At 52.4% G+C, this 27,498-nt stretch overlaps 1 protein-coding gene across 25 annotated transcripts in view; it reads right to left on the reverse strand.

The window, feature by feature from the left end:
- The window catches only part of MYLK4 (myosin light chain kinase family member 4), an 89,937-nt gene that overhangs the window by 35,760 nt on the left and 26,679 nt on the right, over positions 1–27,498 (reverse strand). Inside the window, exon 1 of one of the 25 annotated variants that reach the window (XM_084967218.1) lies at positions 26,132–26,605. The exons of the other annotated variants lie outside the window; for them this stretch is intronic. The gene's annotated coding sequence lies outside the window, so the exon portion shown is untranslated. Of the gene's footprint in view, positions 1–26,131; positions 26,606–27,498 lie in introns of those variants that run through there. 25 annotated transcript variants of the gene reach the window in all.

The following is a 27,498-nucleotide window of genomic DNA, read 5'->3' on the forward strand; positions in this document are numbered from 1 at the left end:
CCTGCGGCAACATCGCTCAGGTCTGGATATGAACGTATGTTTTCACCCGCTATTGCTCTGTGGCTGCTCGTGTTCTAGTCACTCCCACAAAATTACTCAAATTGGCACCAACTCTTCCTATTTAACAGAGAAGCAGTGCTATTTAAAAATAAACAAGTTCGGGTTCCAGGTAGGTGCCGTAAAAAATATTAACTACTTTTTATGAGTTCTACTTTTCATTCGCATCGCCTCAACTTTTTTCTCTCCTAAAAGTTGTGACGATGAATGTCAAAGTTAAAGGCAGGGTGTTTTTTTTTTTTTAATTTTAAAGAAAATTAACGAGATGAGGATTACAACGCCTATTAAAAAATCCCCATTCTATAAAACGGGGATTCCAGCTGCAAAAAATCTTCAACACAAAATGCTAGAACCTATTTTCTTTCTCAAGTGATTAAATAACTAAGACTGGTTTATTTTACAATATGGATATATGTTTTTTAATGAAATAGCATACCTTTTATACACATCTCGTAATCATCCATATTTTTATTAAATATTGCTCCCCATCCGTATGATTTAATCAAATGCGTGTCTGCAAAGTTTTCGTAACCTTTTCCCCCAGATGACCTAACATCTTTATTAAAAGTTTAAAATGGGAGTTTTGATAGGATTAATCTCAACCTTAGGCCTAAACGCACTTCTCCTCAACATTTTAATAATTAATAACATTAAAATGTTTCCTTACTAAATTGAAGTACTAGTCAAAGAACATCAGCTCCAAAATAAAAGTGGGGAAAGGAGTTCCCGTGGTGGTGCAGTGGTTAACGAATCCGACTAGGAACCATGAGGCTGCGGGTTCGGTCCCTGGCCTTGCTCAGTGGGTTGAGGATCCAGCGTTGCCGTGAGCTGTGGTGTACGTTGCAGACGCGGCTCGGATCCCGCGTTGCTGTGGCTCTGGCGCAGGCCGGTGGCTGCAGCTCCGATTCAACCCCTAACCTGGGAATCTCCATGTGCCGCGGGAGCGGCCCAAAGAAATGGCAAAAAAAGACAAAAATAAATAAATAAATAAAAGTGGGGAAAGCCGACGGAATCTATAAACATACTTGCGCTCAGAAATAATAGAAAGGTATGCTGAGGCGTGAGCATTTTTGACGAAAACTCCATTTTTAAACACCGGCCGGGAAGCGCTCTATTCTGTCACACTCTCTCCTCATAGTTTCCAAATCAGTTTTTCAGAGGAGGAGCGAGAGACTTTTAACGTCACGGATGCGCCGTACAACGCAGCCTTCGTCGTCCTGAACCTCGGCCGTGAGAAGAGAAAGGCCGGCCTCGCCTTCCCATCTTCTCCGCGAAGGGCGCAGCGGGAGCTGTCCGCTCAGTCGGCTCTGACCTTGGCCGTCATCAGCCGTAAGCAGCCCGGGGCCTAATCAGCTACCAGCTCAGGGGCTCTGGCGACTCAGCTTCTCGGGAGGCTGGGCTCCGTTTACAGGCAGGACTTCGTGTGCCTCCCACTTAATCTTCTGGATCCCTGCTTTGTGCTCCGGCGCGAGTTAAAAGTTCCGGGCTCCTCCTGCTTGGATCCCTCGGGGCCGAGGTCTCCATTAAGACGGGGTTTGTCTTCTGGCTGCAACACCTCAGTACTTCTCCTACGTGGCTCCCATCCCCGAAAACACTATCTGGTTTCTTTCTAAGTGAGCGGCTCGAGAGGCACTTGTGAAAGCATCTGAAGTCCACCCCCCTCCGAAAGCCCGGCGCCTCTCGGGTTTCAGATGACCCCCGTCCTCTCAGACCTCATCCCTCAGCGGCGCTCGTGATCCCGGGGTGCTCAGAAACGGAGCGTGCCCGCTCCTTCCGGCTTCGCCCCCTTTGCACTGCACCGGGCTTCTCCTAGACTCGCCTACCCGACATCTGTGAGCGTCGAGACCCAGCTTGGTCCCCTTGGAGAACTCGCCGGCCCTTCCAACTCGACTCTCTGCAAATGACCTCAGGATTCAACCTGTAATCCCTTCATCCCAATGATGACTGGATCTTAGCATTCTGTCATGCCCTAAGGATTTCCAACTGTGCAAATCTAAAATAAAATCCCACATCTTCCACGTCTGGGATGGCCTTCAGTTGCTCCAGTCTCTGTCAGTCGTGCTGTGACACCTTGGTCCCATCTGTTAGCTGCCACAGTGGCACAGGGTCCCATTCAAAGCAAGACAGGGCCAGGCCTTGCTCGAGCCCCCGCCCTCCCGCTGGGCGCCATCCAGGAGGAGGCTCACCCACCTTACATCCCAGGCCACGGCCGGCTCCAGGGTTTGGGGCATGAGATTGGTCCCGTCTCCAAGAGAGCCGAGAAAAACAAGTGGAGACCCAGAGAAACCCAGCTCTGAACTCCAGCCAGGAGCACAAGTTCCGGAAGGTCTGCTCGTGGCCGAGGAGGCCCCCGTGCTGAGCTCGGGTCCCGGGCCGCAGCCTCAACCTCCGGGGCAGACAGGCAAGTCCGAGGTCTAGACTCAGCTCTCACACCAACGACCAAAGGCTGAAGCGGGGGCCGGCAGGCCTAATATCTGGGGCCTTCGCGGGAGATGGGGTGCTCTGCTGTGGACTCAGGCCAAGGAAGCCCACCCAGAACTCAGGGTGCCCGAGGGGTGCACTCCGCCCCGCGGACTGTGTAGAGGCCACGGTCAGCTCGGTGCGATGGCTGATGTGCCGAGAGGAGCCGTGCTCGGGCAGACATTTCATCTCCCGAGAATTCCAACAGGGAGACGTTCCTAGAACAGGCTGCCCTGTCGACAGAGGGCAGAGAGGTCAGGGCCCCGAGCAGCTCCTGCTTCGCCCCAGCCCATGGTCCACAGACCCCGCAGTCAGCTTCTGGGACGCTAAGGCCAGTGCACCTTAGAAAGGAGGTGGCCGCTTACAGCGGGAAGTCCAGGGAACAGGTTCAAGGTTGAAACGCACATTCCAGGGGCAGGGGCCTCCACCTCAGCTGCACAACCGAATCACCTGGAGAGTCTGCAAATACCAACCCTGGTGCCCGTTATATGCAAACCTCTGGGAGGGGCCACGCGTCAGTGTTTTCTGAGGCTTAGACCTGCCAGATGTAGTGAATGAAAGCACAGCACTCGCAGTCAAATTCAAATTCGATAAACAACAATTTTTTTTTTATTGCTGCACCTGCCACATATGGAGGTTCCCAAGCCAGGGGTCGAATTGAAGCTGCAGCTGCCGGCCTCCACCACAGCCACAGCAACACCAGATCTGAGCCGCGTCTGCAACCTACACCGCAGCTCATGGCAACGCCAGATACTTCACCCACTGAGTGAAGCCAGGGATCAAACCCACATCCTTATGGATACTAGTCAGGTTCTTAACCCACTGAGACACGGGGAGAACTCCAACAAGTATTTTTTTTTAAATATAAGTACATCTCTTACAATATTTGGCACATACCTACACTAAAACAAACATTAATCATTGTTTATCTGAAATTCCATTTTAAGGGCGCCCCATATATTTTCTCAGGCAACTTACGGTGACTGGTATCCATCAAAGGTTGGGAACGGCTACCCTGGGCTTAGCTTGCCAGGGCCTCTCTCCCTAATTTGCAAAGTTTGTCTTAAGTGGAAAGTGGGTTCTGTCACAGCCACTCCTCTGCCAGGTCTGTGAAGTGAGGTTTAGTGCAGCAAACCTCAGTGGTATGTTCAGGACACAGCTCAGGCTGACAGGAGGGAAACAAACAAGACAGTCGCTGTCCCAAGGGACTACCCATCCAGAAGTGAAATAAAATAACCCCTTCCATACTTGGACATATATTCCATTCAAATAAGAAATACTTTCTTTAAAATATTCACCTAAAGGAGTTCCCACTGTGTCTCAGTAGGTTAAGAACCTGACTAGGAACCATGAGGTTGAGGGTTCAATCCCTGGCCTCACTCAGTGGCTTAAGGCTCTGGTGTTGCTGTGAGCTGTGGTGTAGGTCTCAGAGGCAGCTTGGATCTGGCGTTGCTGTGGCTGCAGCTCCAATTCAACCCCTTGCCTGGGAACTTCCAAATGCCGTGCATGCGGCCCTAAAAAGACAAAAAAAAAAAAAAAAAAAAAAAAAAACCTAAATAGTAACTGATCATGTTGACATTTCTGTTTATGAGAGAAGCCCATTTGGAGTAAGACTTACAGAAATAAAACCTTTTTGGAAACTTTTGGATGGAACATCAAAACTTCCTTCTTAAAAATGAACCACTTTTAGGGAGTTCCCGTCGTGGCTCAGCAGTAACAAATCTGCCTAGTATCCTTGAGGATGCAGGTTTGATTCCTGGCCTTGCTCAGTGGGTTAAGGATCTGGCATTGCTGTGAGCTGTGGTGTAGGTCGCAGACGCAGCTCAGACCTGGCGTTGCTGTGGCTGTGGCGCAGGCCAGCAGTTGTAGCTCCGAAACTCTATACGCTGCAGGTACAGCCCTAAAAAGACAAAAGAAAAAAAAGAACCACTTTTAAATATAGTCTTAAAGCTCCCAAAGCCACTCCAAGTTTTGAAGGAGCCTCCGCCTATAAGCAGCTCTCAGCTGTGGAGATGGAGGCTCTAAAGCCACGAGTTCCTTAAGAGATTCGCAGCATATGCCTTCTAGTATTCTTTAAACCTGGAGTTTAGAACGTTGAACAGAGGAGCTCCCGGGGTGGCTTAGTGGAAACGAACCCGACTAGTATTCATGAGGTCTCAGGTTCGATCCCTTGCCTTGCTCCATGGGTTAAGGATCCAGCGTTGCTGCTCCAATTCGACCCCTAGCCTGGAAACTTCCATATGCTGTAGGTGCAGCTCTAAAAAGCAAAAAAAAAAAAAAAAAAAAAAAAAGTTGAACAGGATGAAACCGGAGCCAAGGGGCCAGGTCACAGCACAGACTGTCTTAGGTTCTCTTCGAGTAACACAATTACTTGTTACCAATCAGGTCCAAGATACTGGAATCGGCCAGCCTTTCATTTTCCAGGTCAGAGAGGTCAGTTTACCCTCTCTTGCACTGACTCATCTCCAGGCGTGTTTTCTGGAGTGGGGGATGGGGCAGACACACAGCGTGGACTCGCGTCCAGACCGGGAGCAGCCACCCTCCCCGTGCACACAGCAGAAAGCACGCAGGGGGCCTCGGCTCCGAGTTCAGGTCGACCCGCGGCTCACACGCACTGAGTACGGCTCTCTCGTTACCCACAACGTCACGCGGCTCGTGTTACCCAGTGGACACGCCTCTGAGTTTCCCACAAGACATGGTCAGAAATTTAACTGCAGAAACTAACCTACGTCACAGCACTCCCACATCAACCAGCTCCGTCACCCGGGAGACAAAGGAGTAGGAGGCGCGTAGCACCACCTGTCCGTGATGAACTCTAGCTACGCACTTTGTTGGTGTTTGCGGGGTGTTAGTAGCCCCTATTTTTGTCCCCAGAGGGCCCAGACCCTAATTACTCTTAGCTACCATTACTTCCACGTATCTCGGTGGGCTCTCTGGCTTACGGCTTAGCAAAGGCGGCATGAAAGGAGGGAGGGCTCTCTTTTCGAACTGCGAGCCTGGCACAGGACGAGAGCTTCTGGCTGCCCCGCGTGGCCTTTTCGCAGGGTGTCAGCCCCGGGGAACAGACACGACGCTCCATGAACAAGCTTGAACGGGCTGGCATCATCTGAGACGCTATAAAGTGCAAAGATGCTCGAAGGGCATCTGAGACGGGCATCTCATACGTAACGTTATCCACTAATTAAAGGCTATTTTTAAGTAATGCTAACGCGGGGTATCTTTGGTTTCAGAGAAAGAAGACAACGTTTGAGGTGCATAATTTTAACGTAGGCTCTGAGGACTTCATTCCAAAGAGCGCCAGGCAGCTGAGAACCGGGTTTCACAACAACAGCTCTTCCCTCCACTCACGACCCCCTTGACAAAAGGAGCTTCTGTAAAGACGTAACTAACAAATCATAGTTATACATTTTGCAGGTAAACACCTAACAGGAAACAGATCAGGGTTGGCACTGGAGGTGGGTTCGTCTCATCCTTTGTTTTAAAGCAGAAAAGGGACTGCTGTTAACTGGTTTATTTACGGAAACCCTCCCCAGGTCCCCACTCACGCTCTCTCGTAACCTGAAACCCTGGCGCGCTGACTCCGCTCCTCCCTGTGACAACACTTCATCGTGCTCCAGGGCTCAGATGCAGCAGAGCCGCCTGTGCCCACGGTGACCTCCAGGGAGAGAGGCCCTGGAACCACCTGGTTCCCTTTGTCTGTCAGTGGACCTGCTGCGTCCCCAAGCCCACGCGCTCTCTGCCGCCCAGGTCTCAAGTCAGCAAACTGCAGAGAGGGACCCACATGCGTGGGCTGGCATATTTACGAGGGGCCTGGTGAGGTCTGCCCACACCTGCCTGTCCCCTTCAGGCCACTGACAATCCAGTAGGAAACCACCAGGCAGCCAAAGCCCGTCTCCAAGGGTACAAGAGTTCGTGAGATCTCTGACCTGAGCTAAACAGAGCCGTAACAACAAGCCCAGAACATTCATCAGAACATGACTTTCCTGTTCTCAGAGTTGGTCTGGATGGTGGCGGGAGTCATCGATCGGCAGCAGCTGCCAAGCCGAAGCCAAGCCGTTGAGCAACTGAGCCTCAAGGCTTGTGAGCAGCCCTGGGTGGGAAGGTCCAGCAAGCTGTACCATCTTCATGGAGCTGGGCTCTGACACCAGGCTCCATGCAGAAAGGGTCAGACGCAAGCGACTCTCGCCCAGAGCTCAACAGAGTATTCTGCTTCGGGCCCCCCGCAGTCCTGCAGAAAGCAGGCCACTCCAGTGCATGGAATGTTAATGCCTGCTTGCAGTCACCTCTGCCAAACGGACCATGGGTCCACAGCCAGGAAGCTGGCTTCTGTGACATTTCTGCCAACCCACCGAGGCCCCTGAGGAAGGCACTTCATATCTCAGAGCCTCATTCTCTCTGTCCAATAGCTTCTTCCTGCTAGTTCCAAAGATTACAGTGAGGTTTAGATACAGGGACAAATGTGGAAGGGTTTGGGGGGACAGAAAGGCAACAAAGACGCTAACTCGATGCCGCCGCCCTGGGAAGAGCGAGTCTAACTACCCGCACAGACCGCACTGCTCCGAATCCTCCTCTGATGCTGAGACGGCGGGTGTCCGGGGCTGACCCGACACTTGGAAGAACACGCTCCCTTTACATAAGGGCTGGCACAAAGCTGCCAGCAGTGTTATGTTAGAGAGGGCCGCTCCCCGCCCCAGAGTCAGGGCACTTCTCGCTGTTGGGAATCCCTCGGGGAGGTCACCGGGAGGCAGAGCCGCCAGGCAGTGCGTGGTCCCCAGCCAGCTCCTCCTAAAGGTCGGGTCCCCTGTTTGGGCCCAGGTGTCCTGGCAAGTGCACCCTGAGCCGCCTTCGGCGGGCAGCTTGGCTTGTATTCTCCTCCTCAAAGCACTCCCATCCAAACCCAGAATGAAGAACAATTTTTCTTGAGTGAACAGCAACAAAAAGTCAAAACCACAACGATACCACCACCCTGCCACCACACTGTGGCACCAAAAAACCCCAAGTGTCGGTGAGGGCGTGGAGAAACTGGAACCTGCACGCTAGTGCTGGAAACAGCAAACGGCGCAGCCGCTGGGGAAACAGCACGGCGGCCTCTCAAAACCTCAACTTGGAGAAACTTCATGATCCGGCAACGCCACTTCTGGAGACACCCCCAAAAGAATTACAAACAAGGGTTCAAAGAGATATTTGCACACCCATGTTCATGGCAGCACGACAGCCGAGAGGTGGAAGCGGCCCAGGTACCTGTTGATGGCTGGATGGACAAACAAGATGCAGCCCGTCTGTCCAGCAAACAGAATATTGCTCCGCCTCAAAAAGGCAGGGAGTTCTGGCCCAGGCTACACCATGGATGAGCCCTGAAAACACACCCAGTGAAATGAGAGACGCAGAAGGGCAAATGCTACCCGAGCCTGTGCCCATGAGGTCCCTAGAGGAGATGGATTTGGCGACAGAGAGCAGAATGCGGGTGCAGGGACCGGGGTGGGGTCAGTGTTTCATGGGGACAAGCCTGGGTTTGGCAAGACCGAGGACCTTCTGGGGATGGACGGTTTTGATGGTCACACAGCAGTGTGGATGTGCCACAGTGTGAACACCACAGAACCGGGCACTTTAAAAATGCTTAAAATGGCGAGCTTCAGTGATGTTGATCTTACCGTGGTTTTTAAAAAGTAGTAACAGCTAATTTCGCATGATTTGCTGTTTGAGAACTTTCGGAGGAAAAGAAGGCGGATCCAGACCCTGGTGGGCAGAGAAAAGTTCCCCACGGTGGGTTTCCTGCGGCGTCAAGGGCCTGAGCACAGGAGGGTTTCGGGACTGCGGGGAGGGGTGCGTCCACAGGGCACGGGCAAGGGCACGGGCGTGGCGCCTGCCCGCTCCAAGGCAGAGCCAGGCCTGCCGCACGTGTCCAGCCTGTGGTAGCGTCACAATCACAAACTGTTCTCCTCGGTTCCCCTCGCTCCGCCGGAGCCGCAGCTTCGTGCGCGATGGCAAGTGCAGGGTTTCCCGCCAGAGGAGAGGGAACGGCTGCACAGCAGAAGAACCCAGCGCACTCAGGGCCCTTGGAAAACCCACCAGCTACGCGCCCTCTTCCTGCGGGTCCGGAGGCCACGGTTTGTGACCCCCGCCCCCCAGGCTCCCAAGACCGCTGCTCAAAGCTCTCTGCCCCCCACCCCCTGACCACACCCCTCCCCAGTCCTTAAAAAAAAAACAAAACTCCAGCGAGTGCTCCTCTATAAAGGCAGGAGACTAGCAGAAATGAAAGGGCTCTGAATGAGCTCAGGGCAGCCTGGCTAAGAGAGGCCATTATCTCGTTTCTTTCCCTCTTCCCAAAGGATCTGAAGTCACTGCCATGGGGTTAGATGGTTAAAAATTAGATTTGAGGCTATGATCAATAAGTTTATTTTTTATTACTTTTTTTGGCTATGCCCGTGGCATGCAAAAGTTCCCAGGCCAGGGATTTAACCCATGCCACAGCAGTGACCCAAGCCAGAGCAGTGACAATGCCAGATCCTTAACCTGGCAGGCCATCACGGTATTCCTGATCAATTATTTTCAATGATCAACAATTTTTATGGACACAAAAGCAATGGAAATTTCATAGATAATCAAAGCATAATAAATAATTCATTTTTTAATAAGTTGAAAATAGACCCATGTGTATTAGGAATGCGCAGAATGTGTTTGTGTGATCCTATTTGGATAAATTCTTTTTTTCTTTTTTTTTAGGGCCTCACCACCTGTGGCATATGGAAGTTCCCAGGCTAGGGGTCGAATTGGAGCTGCAGCGGCCAGCCTACACCACAGCTCACGGCAATGCTGGATCCTTAACCCACTGAGCAAGGCAAGGACTGAACCCACGTCCTCATGAATACTAGTCTGGTTCTTAACCCACTGAGCCACAACAGGAACTCCTAGATAAACTCTTTAAAGCACATATATATAGGCTGGTATTTCTAAAATAAATTACAAGAAATAATTAGCAGTGTTTAATGTGGAAACTTTAGAGTTCCCTGTGCAATTTGATTCTGTTACCCTATGCTATTACGTGTATACATATGCATTCATTCCCTCATTCATTTACGATAAAACGCTGGGTGTGCTGAGAGGGATAAGACGGAGCCCCTGACAGAAAATTCTTATAATCTAGGGAGAAAATCTGATGAGAGCATCATTAACATAATCATTGTGTATGTGTAATAACTGCTTAAGAAACTGGGTTCACGTCCTGACTTGGCCCTTTTTCTAGCTGTGTGATCTTGGTCAAGCCACTTAAACTTCCCACCGTTCAATTTCCATCTGTAAAATGAGCACAATAACAGTTCCTACCTTACAGAGCTTTCATGAGCTTGAAATGGATGTATACAAAGCACTCAGACCAGGGCCTGGCACATGGCAAGCGCTCAGCAGACACCTGCTGTTACAGTAAAGATACAAGTGGGGATACGAGACTCAGGGGTAAGAGGGGTTTCTCCCGCCTGGGGCCTGGGGTATCAGGGCTTTGAAGCAGAGTTGCTGCTTGAGCCAAGACTTAAAAGATAAGCAGATTCTCTCCAGGGGACTAGGACGGTGGGGACAGGAGAGAAGAATCTGAGGAAAGGTGGGGAGGGCGGCTGCCCGGATGCCAGCCCCCAACAGGCAAAGCAAACTCTTGAACTTGCCTTCCAGAAGCTTCTCAAGGAAACAAAAAAGAAAGAGGGATTCTGTTCATTTTTAAAGTCCAGTGCGTAATGGGTGCGTAAAGTCTGACCCTTCGTATGGCATTTCAGACTCAGTTGTGAAATTGCTTTTTGACAGTCTTCTTGGTAGAAGTTCACACCTGATCAAACCTCTGTAAATGAACCAGTATAAAGAATGAAAATCCTGAAACAAAGCAGACGCGCACGCAGCCCTCCAGCGGCCGGCGGTGGAGGCCGGCCTCGCAGCCCCCCCCCCCCACCCCCGCACCTGCTCCTGGGGTCCAGCGGTTTACGACAGGCCCTCCGGCATCGGGAGATGAGCCTGTGGCCGGCCCTCCACCTCAGACTCCAAGTGAAGGCTCAGCAGCTGACATCTGCCCGGCTGACCCCAGTCCGAGGTCAGACCGTGAGCTCGGGCTCCCGCATCTAATGCTGAGGTGGATAAGCACCTGTGCGTGTGAGACCCCCCGCCCCCCCAACGGGCGATCATAAACCTCATCTCCGCCACTCACAGAGGCAAATGTCCCCACTGCCTCCGCGGGGGCAGAGTCTGAGCTTTGAGAAGGTCAGCAGTTTGTCCCAGCCCCTGCCCTTTTCGCGTCTACGAGCTGCCTCCTCTGAAAAAGGCCTTAAACTGAGCACCCCAAGGTGTCAGCCTTGCAGAATCAGAGTGTTGGGGTCGCAGGAAAGCCTGGACCCTTAGCCTGAGGTCCAGGCTGAGGACCAGCTGACACGCTGAGAATGCCCTCGCTGCGCATGATTCCAGAAATACTTGGGCACTGTGCCTAGGCTGGCCGTGTCCCCGGAGGCTAGGAGCCTATCCAGTGTCCTCGGCCCCATCTTCCCTTCTAAGAGCAACCTGGATAATGCGCTCGCTGGAAAATTACACTCATCAGCCTCCTCTGCAGAGGGGGTGGCCCACGAGACAAGCGTCCAACAATAAGAGGCTTTCAGGGAGAATTTTTGCCCTTCCATATTCCTCGGGCCGCAGGAAGAGCAGGTGTCGTGCAGGAACTCCAGCAGCCTCCTTGGGACCATGAAGAAAAGGCCAGGGGATTTCAGAGACCTTGTCTACAAACTAACACCTCCGGACCTCCTGAGTGTCGGGGTCTGCATCTGCACGTATTTCGCTCACCGGAGCGAGAGTTCTGTTTCTAGAAGCCACGTACAACTCCCAAGTGAGACACCGATTAAGTAGGGGCACATACCGACCCTGACTAGTGTTCAAAGGTTTGTTTACACTGGTGCGAGTTAGTAAAAATCGAACTTCTTTGAAAGAATTGATGCATAAAAATAGCTTTCAGTCATGTGTTTTCTCAACAGGAAATAACAGAAGTATAGCTGCGGTTATAAGGGAGTCTGGGAATTTTTTTTTTTTTTTTGTCTTTTTGCTATTTCTTTGGGCCGCTCCCGAGGCATATGGAGGTTCCCAGGCTAGGGGTCTAATCGGAGCTGTAGCCACTGGCCTACGCCAGAGCCACAGCAACGCAGGATCCGAGCCGCGTCTGCAACCTACACCACAGCTCACGGCAACGCCGGATTGTTAACCCACTGAGCAAGGGCAGGGACCGAACCCGCAACCTCATGGTTCCTAGTCGGATTCGTTAACCACTGCGCCACGACGGGAACTCCTTTTTTTTTTTTTTTTTTTTTTTGTCTAGGAATTTTTTAATTTTGAATGGAAAAGGCGGAATGTCACGAGTGCCATTGGAGCCTTCAGGGACTTTCTAAGGCCAGCCCTCTGGGTCCGCGATGCGGGTCTCTTTCCACAGCCTACCGACAGCACTCAGGACGGACCAGCGAGGGGAAGCGGAGGTCCCGGGCTTCTGAGGGAAGGCCGCCCTCTTCCCACACACACACACACACACACACACACACACACACACACACACACACACACACACACACATCAAAGGCAGGATGTGCAGCTAAGTCTGGGCTTACATCCTTGAGTCACATCCACCCACACCCGGGAGCAGCGCACTAGAAGGAAGGAGGGGGTGGGGTGGGAGGGAGGACAGAGCGATGGGTCAGCGAAGGAGAGACCAACCAACCACGCTTCCGGGGACTGGAGGCTGAGAAGAGGGCCACTGTTTCCCAGGGGAAATGGTGAGTTTGAAAGCAATGAAATACAGTAACTTCCCACCTCAATACAGGATTGAATGTGCCAAAAAAATTTTGTATTAATTGGCTGTGAAAATGCACGGCATTCTATAGCCCCGGAGTCCTTGCCCGTGTTTAGTGGTTGATGAATTATAAATGACATGTTATACTTCACTGTTTGTCTTTCTGTTGCATCAGAACAAGCCCTGAACAATTCCAAGTTCAGGCAGACAAAAAAGTCTGCGAAAAAATCATGAAATTGGCTTAAAAAGAAGCACGGGTTTTATTCCAGTTCTGCTGACTCAGCAACACGGACGAATCGCTACGGCGGTGGTTGGGGACACAGCGTAGCAGAGTCACACCAGCGGCGCGTCGGTCAGCGGAGAAACGTGGTCGTCTCTGCGCACAGAAGTGCTAATAACGTCCTTGCATATTTTTTCTCTTAGCCAGGTTACCGTTCTGCAATCTTGTATGTACACTAATTTTTTTAAATCAAAAACCAAAGGCAAACTTTAACCAAGCTCATTTTTGCAAATTTTAAATTAGTAAAGTTTGACTGCATGCAGTTTTAACTGTATAGCTGACTGTGGTGCCAGTGTCTCAGATTTAAGGGAAATCTGGGTTGATTTTAAGCTAGAAGCTCCTTTGTGAATAAATACAACTAAAATTCCTGCTGATGGATTTGTGTATTTGTCAAAATACACGGGAACTGAACTAGAAGAAGGCTCTTCCAGCTTAACACTCACTCCCTAAGCCATCCCTTCCTACTCAGTCTTACTCCGCGCTCTGCTTCTTCCTCAAACCCTATTAAAATGACAGTAAAGGGATCTGTGAAATGGCGAAGACACACACTTGCAGGGTCAAAAATAATAAGAGAAGGCATAACACTAAACTGGAGGCAGACGGGTAAGCAGTAATCAACTAGGCCCAGCCAGGAAAACCGAATCTAAGACAACAGAGGAGGGACGCTGAGGAGCAGCTGGAATTGTCCCACGCAACACCCATAATCTCACCTGGAAAGCTTCAAAAAATACGGATCCCTTTGCTTTCACCCCAGAGATTATGACTTCATTGGTCTGGCATGCAGTCTGGACACTGGAGTTCTTAAAGCTTTCCTAGGTAATTCTAATACACAGATAAGTGTGGAGACTTTTGCCCGAGCATGAAAATCAGAGGCTAAAACTAATGCAACAAAGCAAAGCTGGAGGAAGCAGAGATGATGCAGAGAGAGGACAACTTTAAAAACTAATCGACATCCTTAGATAATATGCACTCACTCTCTCTTAGAGGAGCAGGACTCATGCAAAAAATGCTCAGCGAATAAGAGTGTTCTCAGAATGGACTCTGACAGTTGACAAGAGAGCTTAAAGGCGCTTCCACAACAGAGTAAAGAAATCTCCCTGAAAGGAGAGCAGAGAAGGAAAGTGGGAGCAAAAGGGTAAGAGGCTCCGAGACCCGGCCGGGAGATCCAACATTCAGGTACGAGGTGTTCTGGAAAAAAAGAGCACGTGAGCTCGCCCACCACAGCTTCCCAGTCGGAAGGATGTAAGAGCCCAGGGGATGGGACACCCACGCAAGCTCTGTCACGGGGTCAGGGACAAAGAGGGTCTCCCAAGCATCCAGAGGGAAGAGAACCCGCCACTTACGGAGGGTCGGGATGCTGGACTCGGTGGGCTTCTCAGCCTCCATGGGAGCCAGGAAACAACCGTACACGCCTGCCAAACTCTGAAAAGGAACTAGCCAGATAAACCCTTCTCCACGCATACGTGTAAAATAAAGACATTTTTGGACATGGAAGATCCCAAAACATTACATTAGGAAATTACTGGAAGGTATGTTCCGTCTAAACACAGGAGTAAAGCAGACGGAAACGCAAAGGATCCATCAGAGGTGCATTCTCCAGACTGATGGGCACAGAAAGCCCGGGACTTCGGCTGTGCTTCAGGTGGGGTGGAAAACCAGCCTGCTCGGGTCGCTGGCAGGGGTTTCTGCAGGAAGCTGAAACTGGGGGGATACCAAAAATACCTGAAGGCCTGTGGAAAGGACTTAGACAGTGAATAGAAAGTTTGGCTTTGCACCATGATACGTGCTTTTAAAAGTGAAGCAAAATTTAAAATTAAAGGCAATCAAGAATTACAGGGGAAAGAAAGGGCTGAGCAGAAAATGAAAATTCACCATTGCACACTACATGGCTCTCGGTCATGAACAGAATTTTCAGAATCACGTGAATAAAATTTTCAAAATGTCTTGAAACAGAAATTTTTAACCAAACATTATGATATGACTAATTTGGGAGAACAAGGACAAGAAATAGGACCTAACGGGTGTGCATGAAAGGGGTGGAGGTAGAAGACGAAAGAGACCCAGTCCTCTCCTTTCTGTCTACACCATTCGTTTCAAGAGCCTAAACATGAAAAAGGAAAAAGGATACACATTCTCTAGACATACGGAGATAATCGGAAGAATCAGCTAAAACAAATGAAAAGGTTTTCCTGCGATGGGGGGGCACAGGGACAAGAGGGGTGGGACTGATATTTCTCATGAAAATCTTTGTAGGACTTTATGACTCTTTAAAGGTTGTGAATGTAAAATGAATATGAAAAATATAAAGATTTTAATTAAAAAGATGTTTATGTATTTCCTACGTTTTAATGATGAGTGGACTGCCCCAATTTTAGCATGATAATTGAAATCCAATTATAGCACCTTAATAATTCACTTTTACACTGAATAATTTACAGTTTTTCACTGACACACCACCTTCTCAAATTTCCACTTCTTTGATTAAAAAAAATTATGTGAACTCTAAGAATTATTTGGAAGATTAAGCAAGGTCTTACACGTAGCCTTTCCCAACCCTGTTGAGCATTGGAAAGAGTTTATTCTAAAGCTTGAAGTTGAAACAAACTTGCTCAAGCACCTCAACATGCAAACCTTCCAAGTACAGAGGATGCGAAGGTCCCTCAGAAGTGCCAGGGTGGGGGGCCTTCTTCTGAGCTTCTGTGGCCCCACTGGCACCCCCGGGTCTGCGCTGGCGCCTCGTTTAGATTCAGTTCCCGCACTTCCTCTTCACGCTCGCCCGGCCAGGGCACCTCGTAGAGTTATGGGTTTGGCTTCTTGCAGCTGCACCAGGAGCTCAGGTGGAAGCGGTGGGGCCGTGGGTGCCTCTGGCTCCAGGCGTCTCGGGACACAGACGCCTTCCTGAGGCCGCCAGCCCGCGGGAGTCTCGCCCTTTCTGGGCTCTTCTCCACAAAGGGATTTTGTGTTTCCATACCCATCACACTGGGCTGTTCGCCCTCCATCAGAACCTTGCAGCCAAGAAGGGCGTGTCCACTCCTCAACCAGCACCTGTGCCATCCGCTGGACCCACAAGGGGCACTGCAGGGGCATCCTAGTCCCTGACCCTGGGTCCTGGTGTTCCTGCTCCTGGGGATCAGGCAGGGGGGCCTGCTCCAGGCAGGGGTAGTTAAGAAAAAACAACAGGAATCCCAGAGGGTTCAGACCCAAGGGGGCCCCGAAACAGGGGCTTCAACTTTGACCCAGCTAAGGGGGAGCCAAACCCCAGCTGAAGGAGAGAGGTGCCTGGGGCCTTGTCACCCCAGCCGAGGAGTGAAATAAAGGCCAGGAGAGCCCTGGGGGAGCATGGAAGAATAAAGCTTTTTTTTTTTTTTTTCTTTTTGCCAAGTAAAAACCACGCTTCAGAAATTCATTCTTTAGACCTTGATGGTCAGTTGCTACCCTCCTGAGTCCTGAGGGAAGAGACACCAAAATTCAGCTCCCAACAGAAGCCGCACTCCTCCTGTTGGGAGAGGCATCGCTGAGGGTCTCTCGTTTCCAGTCCCTTCCCAACGCCTGGACACACAGTCCCAGCCTCCCGCCGTCTCCAGGAGCCTGTTCCGGTTGGAAGGACCTAAGCGCTGGAAGATCTTCCCTGTACATCGAGGTTAGCCCGCCTGGCCTCTGAGCTTCAAGACACGACCTTAAGGGTTCACCGAGGAGGAAGGAGTGCCTGAGGGTGAGGGGCTTCCATTGCGGTCAGGTGCACACGTGACCCAGGCGCTAAGGGGCACTGGGACCTTTCTGAAAAGGCTGGGAGGAACCAGCCTCCCCAGTGGATTCAGCACACTGCTGGTGAGCGCCCCAAGACGGTACCGAGACGTTGAGGGAAAAAAAAGCACAAGGTTTCAGGTTTCAGATCCAAAGCAGAGAAGCAGGGGAGAGGTGGGGGTCCCTCATGGAGCCGGAGCCATTTCCCAGGAAGGGGTTTCAGTTTTCGAGACCGCAGGTGAGTGGCGTGCGTGAAGCCAGGTCTCCGTGTCAGGTGTCTGCGGAAGGGGATGCCACCCTTGACGTGCTCTCCCTGTGGCCCTTCACTCCAGCTCGGGGGGCTGTCAGGCTGCTACACGAGACGCGGGGACAAGCAGCGAGGCTCAAAAGGGCCCCGGACCCCCGGCTTGGCGTCCCAGGTAATTACCGTGTGATTAACCAGACGGCGATTCAGGCTCAAGCAACCTCCCAGGCACACATCCTAAGACAGGAGTGTGCACCTCCAGGCCCACTGAATTGAGACGAGTCACAGGCTGCTGTGCTACCTGAAATGGGGACCTGTGACATTCCCGTGGGGAGGGGGCGGGGAGCACAGGGTGTAGGCAGACGGGTGGCACCCAGGAGCAAGGAGCATTCGCTCTTCCTGGTGTTCATGAATATTCGAGAACGGGCTCCATTAACTAAACCAAAGTCAAGGGCTGCCGCCCTTTAAAACAAAACAGACCCAACACAACTCAAACACAAGGCGTTTGGAGTCTGGGCTGCCATGATTCAGGCCACAGGAAGGAGCAAGGCACTGGAGCGTCCCCCCAACGGGGTAAACATGAAAACTGAGAAGAGGGGGAGACGCCAGGAAAGGGGGTGGCCCGGGCCAGGGGGGGTGCTCCCCTGTGCCCCAGAGACGCCCCCCACCCCAGGACAGCATTCGTTCACAGAAAACAAAAGTCAGGGTTTCCAAAATTTCAGAATCATCAGAAATTTGACGTCACAGGTGTGGAGTGGGGCTCGGGAACCAAGGGAGAGACCACTCTCTGAGGACCCACGACGGCCTGGCTGTTTTCCCCACCAGTCAACACCGGTAAACCAAGGCACAGAGAGGTTTGGTGGCATCTCCAAGGTCACTTGCGTCATAAGCAGCAGAGCCCACGTCTGTTTTTCAAGGTAACCAGTACCGCAGTTTGAACCACAGAGTCCCAACAAGAGGCACCGGATGCTGGGCCCCCTTCTCCCTACCACTCGCCTCATTGCCCCACACGCCCGGTCAGGCTGGGCCTCAGGGCCAAGCAGGGGCCGCAGGATGCATTTCTCCCCCTCGGGTTGTCACAGGGACCCAAAGTCCTCTGCACCCTCCTGGCTTCTCTTCACCAACGTGGGAACCCGGACACTCACATCTGTTTCTTCTTGACCTTCAAGTCAATCCATCAAGCCCCCACCTCCCAGGGGGCCCCTCTCTGGCCCCCCTCCCCCGGCAGGCGACCACACACAGTGCCCACAGCCCCACCCGCCTCTGGCATCTGCAGCTCTGTCCCTGCCCCTGCCTCCCCGCTGGGCTGGGACACCCCCAGCACTGTAAGGACACCGGTGCCCCAGCAGGGGACACACGCCCTCTCTCCTTCCTCTTTCCAACCCACCAGCTGTGCACACACCTGGCTCCCGGGTCCCAGCGTCAGCTCTCAGTCCCAAAGCGCCTCTGGGGCAGCCCTACCCACAGGCCTTGCCCTGTCACCGTGGAACTGAACATGCAGGAGGCCTGGTGAAATCTGAGGCTTGGAAAGGCACCGGGTAACTCTGGGGGATAAGTCCGTCCCAGATATTATACGGACACACATATGCCAAACATGATGCCTTGTTCATCTGAAATTCAAATTTCACTGGGGGTCTGAACTGTATCTGCCCCTCTACCGCCCCGCACAGTGCTGAGCAGATGCCCTCTTGAGGACTCCGGGCCAGCCTGGCCGGGCCAGATGGTGGGCCTCGGTTCATCAGACAGGTTTTAGAGACTCGAACCTCTGGGCACCGAAAGCCCCCTTCTGTGTCTTTCCAGGAGGCTCCCCCTGGGCGTTTGTCAGCATTTACACACGAAGACCCTGGGAAAGCAGTTTTTGACAAACTACACAGGAGCCTATTAAAACCTCCCCTGGAGGCAGCAGTCTCTGGGATTTTTCACTGACCCAGGAGGGTGGCTCCAGCAGTTGCTCCCCCGCAGGACCCCTGGGCCCCAAGGAGCTTCCCCTGTCCATGTGGAGAGCAGGCGGGACCTGCAGGTGCTCCCTCCCCCTCAAGCACCGCCTGACCAGGAAGCCCGCCCCGCTCTTTCACAAACACGGTATGTTACTTAGAGTCTCAGGAATAAGATATATCGGCGAGAAGGAATGGCTGGCTGGCTAAGAACAAAATCCGCGGGCCAGCCAGACGTGCACGGTGTGTGGTTCACACCTGGACACAGCTGCCTGGGGTCGAACACAGGTGCTCTCGGGGCTGAGCCCCCAGAAGGGACCTCTCCAATCAGCGTCACCAGCTGGCCGTGGTGTCGGCCCCCTGCCCAGGACAAGGGAGAAGGTCCCGAAAATCTACCTGCCCAGAGGGAGTGGTTTTTAAGTTTTGCACAGGGAACCTCTGCCAGCTGGAGTGAGGGGGACTGCTCGGCGCAGGGGAAGAAAACACAGGAAAAACAAACAAACAAACAAAAAACAGCTTTCCTTAACTGCCTGGTGAACAAAGAACCCTAAACGGGAGTCCCCACCGTGGCTCAGTGGTAACGAACCCGACCAGATCCAGGAGGACGTGGGTTCCATCCCTGGCCTCGCTCCGTGGGTTAAGGATCCGGAACTGCTGTGCGCTGCGGTGTAGGTCACAGACGTGGCTCGGATCTGGTGTGGCTGTGGCGTAGGCCAGAAGCTGCAGCTCCAATTCAACCTCCAGCCTGGGAACTTCCACAGGCTGCCAGTGCAGCCCAAAAAGCAAAAGAACAAAAACCAAAAAAACCTAAATGGCCACAGAAGCAGGTCCCTCCGTGGATGAAGACTCTGGAGTTTACTTAAGAGGCTAATTCTCAGGCCCCATTCTCTTACTCAGCATTTTCCATCAAAATAACCAGTCCAGTGTCTGGGGGGAGCACAGGATGAATGGAGCAGTGTGCGACTCCCAAGCGGCTAGTGGAATATTTAAATCCCAGGTCAGGGACGGCCTGTTCTGTTCAGTACAGAGGAGCTCTCACGGTGCCCTCCATACCCTGGGTTGTTTTTTCATTTGCAAGGGGAAAAAAATAGAATTTATGCACCTTAAAAACATATGAAGTGAAAAATTACCCATTAGCACAGCAAAGACCCATTTCCAGGAAACAGATTTTTAAAAGAAAATTCTTGACGTCCTGAGGTTAAGCCAGGAGGTGTCATGACTTTGAACGTGGACGATGAAAGAGCCACCGTGTCCAGGTGCGGCCCAGGCCCGTCTCGTTTCATCGTCCAGGGAGGCTGGTTAAAGCCCGGGTTGTGGTCCAAAAATATCCTGGCACTTAGCATCCTGCATTAAAATTTATAAACCACGAAAGACCTTTTCTCACAGAAAAGTTAATTCAGGCTGGATCGCCTGGAAAAAAAAGAAAGTATTTAAAAGGAGGGCAGTCATCAGAAGGGGTTACATGGAAAACCAGACTAAGTAATGCTTTCTACTCCCCCAAAACGTACAAAAATTATAGCAATGGTAATTTCAGAAGGAAGGGAAATGGCACCGGGTATAAATTCACTTCTAAGAAGTCCTGGGGGGGGGGTGCCCTGGAGCCTCCAGAGCTAACTTGGGGCGGTGGGGAGGGGGACACTGCTCTCCGGCCTGAAGGGCCCCTGCCCTCCGCTCAGCTCTGGCTGGGAGGTCTGCGAGGGCCGCCTTCCCCACCCCCTCTGCTTCCTCCCTCCTTCACGCTGCGCCTTTATTGAGCGCCTCCTGTATGCTGTCCTGGCCCTGTTCCTGCCCATCCTTCAGGGCCAAGGCAGGAGAGACAGAGACCTTCCTGAATCCGAGCAGATTTGGTAATCCCCCCGCGTCTGCCCTGCCCTCGAGACCTGACTGCTCTGTAAGACTGTGGGGGCGTGGGGGGCCTGGCCATTACTCACCACGGTGTCCAGCCTCCCCCCACACACACACCCACTGGGAGCTCAGGGAACAGCAGGGCGGTGGACAAACACCAGGCCCAGAGATCCCAGTTCTGAGTACCCAGTTTCTTTTACTCCAAAAGGACCTGGAGAGTCAGCTCTGAAGTTGGCGTTGTACGGGGATTGGTCAGGAAAGGAAAGTGGCAGCAAAGACAGAGTGACCGTCACAGTAGCTAGCCATGACGTTGCCCTCCTGCGGCAGTGAGGGGTCAGCAGGCAGCCGGCCACGGCCTGGGGCGGCCCCGTTCTGCACCCCCAGGCGAAGGCAGAGGGATTCTTGGGGAATCACCACCGACCCCCAGGAAGCAGATTCGACGGCCCATCCTGTTGGCTTCCGCTCACACAATCGGGTTCCGACCTCAACTAAACCAGGAGCTCCTCGAGCGCTCGCTGTGTGCGGGGGGTGCAGGGCTAAGGACGGCCACGCTGTCTGGGTGTGTCTGTGCCACGGTCACACAGCCAGGCACGCCGGGCTCTTTGTCCTCCTCTGCAGACCCTGGCGGGCGTCTGGGTGCATGGGAGGCCCTTAGTAAGTCCCTCCCCTGGGCCTGAGCAGCTGGGCACAAGCCCTGGCCTCTCTGGTCACAGAAATCCCCACCTGGGCCCACGGTCCAGCGCGCCCGTCTGAGCTGGGCCCTGGTCTGGAGAGCTCCCTGGCCCGTTCCCAGCGCCCCGGGATGGCTGTTCTGTGCCAGCCACACTCAGGGAACCCCGAGGCCGCTGGCCTTGAGGGCAGGTGTGGACCCAAGATTCTGGGAGGGTGGCCCTGAAACTGGGAGCCTCGAGCGTGTGGCAGGAAGGGCCACAGGGATGGCACCGGTGCTCGCCTCAGCTCAAAGTGACCTCGCAGGGCAGAAAGCCTGGCCTTCACTCCACCTGCACCTGGCTGTCCTCCCAAACTCTCGTCGCCACCTCCCCTGACCCTCTGTCCCCACACGCTCCCTCCTTCTATTTGTGGCTGTGTCTCGGGATGATAGCACTTGGGCTGGATTTCATTCCGTTTCTCAAGTTGATTCAAGGAAGGTCGGCCTGGCTGTCACTATTCGCAGAGACAGGCCCTTCTCCCTCTTGGGCGCTGGGCAACGTGCAACCGGCCAGCCTGCGTGGACCAAACACGAGCTCCAGACCCAGTAACATTTGCCCTTGACCCTGGGAAATAGGGCCACCCTCAGACCTGCAAGAGCAGCTACAACGGCTCCGGCCGCCTCACGCCACCCGTGCTCAGGTCTGCACCCTAGAAACATCTGCAGAAGCGACTCGGTCACAAGACGAATCTCTCGGATGATCCCCTGCCCCGGTACACACGACACGGGCAGATCACTGAGCTTCCGTGACACTGTGTCTCACCACCGGCCACCACCTTTCAAAGGGGCGAGGACCCGAGGCCCAGACCCACTCTGAGAAGCCCAGTGACAGTCCAGGGGAGGCGGGCCATGCCCGGGACCTCACCAGTCCCCCAGCCCAGCTTATCTAATGGCCATAGTACAAGCCTTGTATTTTGTCTGTCAGGAAATCCAACAGAAAGAACTATTATTAGCATATTTACTTTACCACGGAAAATATGTCCTTTAAATGTTCAAGAAGGGACATTGCCTGGTTTCCAAGGAGCAGCCTGACAGATCCCTGGAAGGAACACACACACGTGCACACACACGTGCACACACACGCACAGGCATTCTGGGGGTGTGTGTGTGTGCGTGTATATAAGCACGTATCACCTGCAGTAATCAATGTTTCCTTTTTCTCTAAGCATTTTTTTTACAGTAAACTTCAATTAATCTTTCATTTTTCCATTACGGGAGTTAACAAATATTGTGGTGCCTCTCTCCCTTTAATATGCAGAGTCACCCAGGGACCTTGTCACCCAGCAGGTCTGGGTAGGACCTGAAGCTGCATCGCAAACCAGCTCCCAGGGGATGCTGGCGAGAGCCATGGACGTCCCACTCTGGGCGTAAGAGGACTCTGGTTTGTCACGAATGACCACCTTGGGCACACAGAAAACAGCAACCGTGGAAGATCAGACGACATAAAAGAAACAAGCAAATAAAAGCTACGTTCAAATCAACTTACTCTCTCTTGGATAAAGACTCTCAGAACGGACTTAGGAATCTGTGATCTACGCAATGCCTCTCGGCCCTCGTTGCTTTTTCTTCTTTTTTTTTAATTACCAGTGAATTTTGGCACATTTCTGGTTGTACAATGATCATCACGACCCCGTTTTAGAGCCCTCGTGGTGAACAGTTTCTACTCTCTGTTATGAGCCCTTTCAGAGCACAAGCCGATAGAGGAATTCCACCTTGAGAGGACGAGGTGGCAGGATGAGGCAGAGGCGTCCGGGCCACAGCTGTCCTCCCGCCACGGACGCTGATCGAGGGTAAACGGCGAGGGCACACGGGATCACACTGAGCGCTCACAGGCGACTCCGCGACCTAGGGGCGATTAAAGCTCCCCTGATGTACATCCTCCTGGGGAGAGCGTCCAACGCTGATCTTATTCCAAACACGCTGCTCCTTAGAGGCTGGCCCCACTCATTAGTCTGCGCGACAACTTGAAGTAAGTAAACTGATGTTATGCTCACCTCGAAGCTGTCCCGAGACTGTGCCGTTAAGAACTAGGACACAAATGAAAACGCCGTGAAGGATACAAAGAGAGTCAGGGAACAAGCCACTGCTTTCTAGGAGCAGAGCCCAAAGGCGAGGTAGGTCCCAGAGAAGGCACCCCAAAGACCCACACAAACGGCACAGGGTATCTAATCCGTGTGCTCAAAGGGTGACGCGGTCAGTGCCACCTGGGGAGGTCAGATTGGAATCCAGCGCATTCCGACGGGATGAGAATCTGACCTGGAAGGACAGAAGGATCCCTAAAGACGCAGAGGAGGGGGAAGAATGAGGCAAGCTGTGAAGAGCGAAGAAGAGGGAGGAGAAGTTGAATGTGGGATGGCATCTCTGCGCCAGGCCACGCCAGCTGCTAACAGCTGCAGCAAACTTCCCGCTCCCACTCTTCCTGCCGGCCTGGCATCATGGCACCACCTGGCTGAACCAAAGTGGAAAGACTGAGGCACACAGGCAGTGAGGGCTCCCACGGGGCTCTGCACCCAGGGCTCTGACGCCTAAGGCGCTCACGGGTTTTCTCTAAACCAGCATTCCCCAAGGGGCACCTGCCGCGCCTGGAGATGTGAGTATGAGTCAGGAAGCAGAGCCTTCAGCATCAAATAAACCCTGGGAGCTCTTGGGATTAACTATCAATGCGAATAAGGTTTCAGACGTGCGTTAACGCCTCCTGGATGCTCCCCGGGCGCCACTCTTGTTGCCTTTGCTTCTGCAGGCCCACCTCTCAGAGCCTGGAGCGGCCTGATGCACGTGAACTTCCACCATCGAGTGTTGGGGAGAAGAGACGGCTGTTAACCCCCACGAGGTGAGGTGATCACGTAAACAGGTAACGTTGACACCGAATAACTGGAAACAGCAGCTGGGTTGTGAGCGGTCACCTGCTGCTGGACAGGCTGCAGCTCAGACATGGTGCCTGGTGAGTGTCCATCCTTCCTTCATCCCCAGACAACTTCACAGAACGCATGGCTCCAGGTGAACCCTGGGTGGCCTTCGGAGCTCGGGGCAGGGACGGTTGTCAGGAGGGTCAGTGGCCGGGAGGGGAAGCAGGCAGCTTCCCAGGGGACCCGACAGCTGGGCGAGTGGGGCCTGGTCACACCCCATGGGAAATATCAGGCGGCGGAGGTCCTGACAGGGCACAGTGGGACCTCTCCTGCCCTTTTGTTGTATCGGTGACGGTAACGGTTGTAACTCGAGTGTTTGTGAATCTTTGCAAACTCTACCTGTGTCAGGTTTGAACCAGCTGCTCACCAGTAAAAAACAGTACAGAGATGCCTCAAAAAACGAAAAACAGAACCACCACATGATCCAGCAATCCCACTCCTGGGTGTACACCTGAAGAAAACAAAAACTCTACTTTGAAAAAACACATTTACCCCAATGTTCCCTGCAGCACAATGTACAATAGTCAAGACATGGAAGCAACCTAAAGGTCCATCGACAAATGAATGGACAAAGATGTGGTACGTATAGAATGGAATATTACTCAGCCATAAAAAAGGACAAAATAATGCCATTTGAAACAACATGGATGGACACAGAGGATATTATGCTTGGTGAAATAAGTCAGACAGAGAAAGACAAGTACTGTATGTTATGACTTATTGTAAAAAATAATAAATATGAAGGTATATGCAAAACAGAAACAAACTCACAAACAGAGGTTAGGAAAATATCTGTTTTCCTAACAGATAGTGGTGAGGAGAAAGGAGAGCGCGAGGGGGAGGGGTAAATAAGGGCTTAGGATTAAGATGCACAAACGACTATGGGAAAGTAGATGAGCAACAAGGACATAATAACAACCTTAAGTGGGGTGTAATCTATGCAAACATTGAATCACTATGTTGTACACCTGTAATTAATACAATATTGAAAATCAACCATACTTCAACTAAATAATTTATTCATTGAAAAAAATCTCTGGCCACTGCGTGCAGCAGCTTGATGTGGGATCTCAGTTCCCAGACCAGGGCCTGAACTCCGGCCGCAGCAGGGAAAACACTGAGTCCTAACGACTAGGCCGCCAGGGAGCTCCCTAAAAAAACGTCCTTAAAGCAGTCGGAAGGATTAGCCAGAGGTGTTGGGACTTCACTGCAGGGCTGCGGGAACTTTCGCACCTCCCTCCCACTGGAGGTCTCTGTTACGTGGGTTCCAGGGAAGAGCCTCAATTTTGCGGAAAGTGAAACCAGACCGTTTTCATCTATCCACCCGGTCCGGCTGAGTCTGTGCAAAGAAACAGAACAAAACCCAAAGCATTCACCAAAGGTGAAGTGAATTTCAGATAAAGGGAGGATAATGCAAACTGTCCCTAGAAAACTCATCAGAGGTGGTTCTCCAACACCTAACGGTTCATCCCTGAAAAATAAATTCCCGTTAAATGTTCTACAAATGAACGGGATTACCTGTTTCATGCACTGGGCAAGCTAATCTGTTCAAAAAGGGGGGTCATGGTGTGTAACTGCTGACTTTGGGGAGTTCCTGACCTCACGACACCCCAGTTTACTCATCTGTAAAATGGAGAAAATAATTATACCAAATTCGTGGGACGTTTGTGAGGAGTAACTGGGATGAAGGGTGCTCAGCACGGCGCCTGGACCACAGTGAACACATACGAATGCTGGTGACTATTTTTATCACCCCTAGTACCCATCGGGGTGGTACCCAAAGGGTTTAAGTGAGTTCATATTTGCAAAGTGCTTAGAGCAGAGCCTGGCACACAGTGAGGGCCATTTACCTGTTTGTTAAATCACAAGAGTAAATAAATCGATCCTCATTTAAAGCATAAATCCTAAGTAGGCAAAATGCAAACACAGGAGCTCCTGCTATGGTGCAGTGGGTTAAGAATCGACGACAGCAGCTCAGGTCACTATGGAGGCTCGGGTTTGATCCCTGGCGTTGCCACAGCTGTGACATGGGTGGCAGCTGTGGCTCAGATTTAATCCCTGGCTCAGGAACCTCCATATGCCATGGGTGCAGCCATTCAGAAAATGCAAAAGAAGCAGAATGCAAACACAGCCTTGAGAATATGGGAACTTACCCGCAGTATCACAGCAGTTCAACCCGCTCTAGAGGGTTACAGGATATGAAGTTTTACGCTCGCACTTCCGTTTCTAAGTGTTGAGATAAAGAGAGGTTGCCCGCAGTCTACAGGCAGACCCAGGCACAAACACCTGCGCAAGCGCGCTGAGCTGCAGACTACACACCCTCCAAACAAGTGGCCTTGTTTCATCAGATTCTGCCTCTTTCTGAGCCCACTACTGACCACCAATAGGTGAAACGGCTCTGGACTTTGGGCCCGCAGGGTCTGCCCTCCAGACGGAGTTGCCTTCGGCCTGGATGACGGGAGGATCTTTTTGCAGTGGAAGCTCAGTGGTCCTCCCCGAGTAAATAACATCGAATCCAGACACAGAGATTTACAGGGACACTTAGACTCTGATACAGGCTGATTAAACGCATTTACGTTCCTGCTCCACCGAGTACTTTCCTAAGGAAGACAGGCTCTCTAAAAAACAAAAGCTGCGCGTGCGCGGCGGTAAGCGCCCTGACGACTAGCGCCCCCTGGTGCCACGGCTGGATTTTGTGCGGCGGCGCAGCAGTTTCTCCCACCATCGCCTTTTCGTCATCAGCACAGAGGACGGCGCAGTGGAAAAGGCAAACGCAAGTTAGAATTACTCTGAAAACGGTTTTGCGGTGCGACCTCTGAGCGCCTGAGGGTCCCCCAGGCCAGCGAGCGCCATTTACCTGATTGTTCAAGAAAATAGCTCAATAAATAGAGCCTCGTTTAAAGCATAAATCCTAAGTAGGTAAAATGCAATGACGGGAGTCCTCACTTTGAGAGCTGCTGGTCCCGGGGACACTGCAGCCCCCCAGGCGTCGCCTTGCCCGGCCCGGCCTCTCCTTCTCCAGCTATTTGGGAAAACCTGGGGGCATGGGCACCTCCCTTGGGGCTTAGGCTGGGCGGTGTGATGAACGACCCCCCTCCAGAGAACAGAAGGGGCTTGAGAGACTCAGGAGGGTGGGGCCTTCAACAGCTCTGAGTCACTTGGCAGCTCCAAGAAAAATCTCCATCTCCAGCTGTCGCCTCCTCTCCTACCTCCTGGTGTCCAGGGGCGCGCAAACCGCCCCGCGAACCACACATCTGCTGGACTCAAGGACACCCAAGCTGGACGTGGGCCCGGAACAGACAGGCACCTGGGACAGGCCCAGGGTAGAGCAGCGCTTGCCAAGGTGACTGCCTGCCTGCTACACCCCAGGGCCCCTGCCGGGCGCTGCCCCACCCACAGCAACAGCGCGAAAGCCACCTTAGGGTCGCAGGCTGGCAGGGGATGGGCCGGCATAAAGCATCGCACAGAAGGTGGGGCCCTTGCCCCGCTCAGGAACTAAAATCCTGTCTTCATAGCTCAT

Source organism: Sus scrofa, chromosome 7 (assembly GCF_054392235.1).
Source record: "Sus scrofa isolate SSC_HxYL_T2T_F1_AM1 chromosome 7, Sscrofa_HxYL_maternal_Yorkshire_Landrace_v2.0, whole genome shotgun sequence".
Classification (NCBI taxonomy): domain Eukaryota; kingdom Metazoa; phylum Chordata; class Mammalia; order Artiodactyla; family Suidae; genus Sus; species Sus scrofa.